Raw genomic sequence first — 2,361 nt, forward strand, 5'->3', positions numbered from 1 at the left:
TTGCTCTGGTTATTGTTACAGATGGGGTTTTGAGAACTATTAGCCTGTGTTGGCCTCCAACCTTAATCCTCTTCACCTCAGCCTCCCAAGTAACTAGGATTTCAGGCATGAGCTACTGGTGCCTGGCTTCCTCCAGAATTTTATGGACTAGGGTTTGAACTAAGGGCCTACACCTTGAGCCACTCCACCAGTTCTTTATTGTGTTGGGTTTTTTCAAGATAGAGTGTCTTGAACTATTTATCCAGGCTGGCCTCCAACCGAGATCTTCCTGATCTCTGCGTCCTGAGAAGCTAGGATTAGAGGTGTGTGTTAACGGTGTCCTGCTTTAATTAATTGTTTTTTTGAGATATTTCCCTGTGTAGCCCAGGGTGGTCTCGAACTGGAAATCCTCCCCTACCTTAGCCTCCCAAGTGCTGGGATTATAGATGTGTACCACAACGCCCAGCTAGGTATTTTAATTTTAAATGGTGCTGGCTAAGTGGGCTTGACTGGTTTTTCTCCATTCAACCCTGTAACAGCTGGTGGGATCCCCTGGGTCTAAACAGTATCCAAGGTCTTCTTGTAATTCCTGTTGGGATTGCGGTAAAGGGCAGGGCACACATTTATTTAGGACTTGCCAGATCTGCAGGTCTACAGGACGTTTGCATCCAGAGTTGCACAGCTCCAGACGTCAAACACAGGAGACAGCAGTCAAAGGGTCAAATCCCTCTTGCAAAGGAAATAATAAAACAACTGGTCTAAAGCCAGTCTCACCAGTTGAAGAAGAGACAAGGGGGCCAGGAGGAGTCGTTGGTGAGGATGATGGGGGCTGTCCACACCTACCACGAGAAGGACACAGCAGCCTCAGGCTATGGCACGCAGAACCTTTGGCTGAGCCGGGACGCTGTGAAGGATTTTGACTGCTGCTGCCTCTCTCTGCAGCCCTGCCACGACCCTGTGGTCACTCCAGAAGGTTACCTGTATGAGCGCCAGGCGATCGTGGAGTACATTGTACACCAGAAAAGGGACATCGCCAGGAAGAGGAAGGCCTCGGCAAAGCAGCGACGCGCGCAGAGCGAGGAGCAGAAAAAGCTGCAGCGCGCGGTGGCGCAGGACAAAGTGCGCGGCTGCCGGGAGAAGGAGGTGACCATCGGGAGCCGGCCACTCAACCCTTTCAGGTCCAAGAACCCCTCGCGGCCCGGCCCAGATGGTGTCCAGCCTGGGCCCAGCGCAGGGCCCCCAAACAAGAACAAAGCACTGCCCAGCTTCTGGCTTCCATCCCTGTCTCCCGAGGCCACGGCCACCAAGCTGGAAAGGCCGTCGCGCACGTTGACCTGCCCCATGTCGCGGAAGCCGCTGCGCAGGTCGGACCTGACGCCCGTGGGCTTCATGCCGCTCGACGGCTCCGTGGACCGCGTAGGGTTCATCGCGTGCCCCGAGTTCTACGTGTGCGCGGTGATCCGCGACAGGCTGACCAACGCCACGCCGTGCGCCGTGCTGCGGCCCTGCGGGGCCGTGGTCACCCTCGAGTGCATGGAGAAGCGATTTTGGAAGGACATGGTGGAGCCGGTGAACAGTGACAAGCTCACGGAGCGCGACATCATTGTGCTGCAGCGGGGTGGCACCGGCTTGGCGGGCTTCGGAATGAAGCTGCAGGCCAAGATCTCGAGGCCAGTGATGCCGGCCTGAGCTCGCGCCAGGACCTAATAAACCGCCTGGGTGTGAGTGGGGGTGTGGCGTCCTCCTTTGAAGGGGGTCAGAGGGAGGGACGGTGTCCCGGGGGCCCAAGAAATCAGGCTGAGTGCACCCCGGAGTGACGCGTGTTTGGAAGATCTCGCTAAGAATCTTGACCGTCTTCTACTAAGCGCGAAGTGAACCCAGTGCAAATGCACGGAATTAAAAAAGTGGACAGGATGGCCGGGCCCAGGGTGACTCACACCTGTAATCTTAGCTGCTTGGGAGGTTGAGATCAGGAAGACTGATGAGGTTTGAGGGCAGCCTGGGCAGGTACTTTGATCTCCGAAGTAACCACAGCAAAATGGACTGGAAGTTTGGCTCAAGTGGTAGCACACCTGCTTTGCAAGTGTGAAGCCCTGAGTTCAAACCCCAGTCCCATCAGAAAGAAAAAATAAAACAACCCCCTCAAAAAAAGCCTTATTGGGGAGACCTGATATGCAGCTGCCCCTGATATACTGATTTTCTTAGAGGGGGATTATGATGGATAGAAACATGGCCCCTGAAAGTTGTCCATATCCTCATCCCTGGCAACCAGGTGACTGTTACCTGCTATGGCAAGCAGAAATGAAGGTTGCTAATCAGCTGACTTTCGAACTAGGGTGTTATCTTGGATCAGTTGCTGAGACTAATGGCATCTTTTTTCTG

At 54.4% G+C, this 2,361-nt stretch overlaps 1 pseudogene; it reads left to right on the plus strand.

The window, feature by feature from the left end:
- The first annotated feature begins 801 nt into the window (after positions 1–801).
- On the plus strand, positions 802–1,668 carry LOC109695874 (nitric oxide synthase-interacting protein pseudogene; annotated as a pseudogene).
- The last annotated feature ends 693 nt before the right edge of the window (positions 1,669–2,361 follow it).

The sequence above is a fragment of the Castor canadensis genome, chromosome 17 (assembly GCF_047511655.1).
Source record: "Castor canadensis chromosome 17, mCasCan1.hap1v2, whole genome shotgun sequence".
NCBI lineage: Eukaryota > Metazoa > Chordata > Mammalia > Rodentia > Castoridae > Castor > Castor canadensis.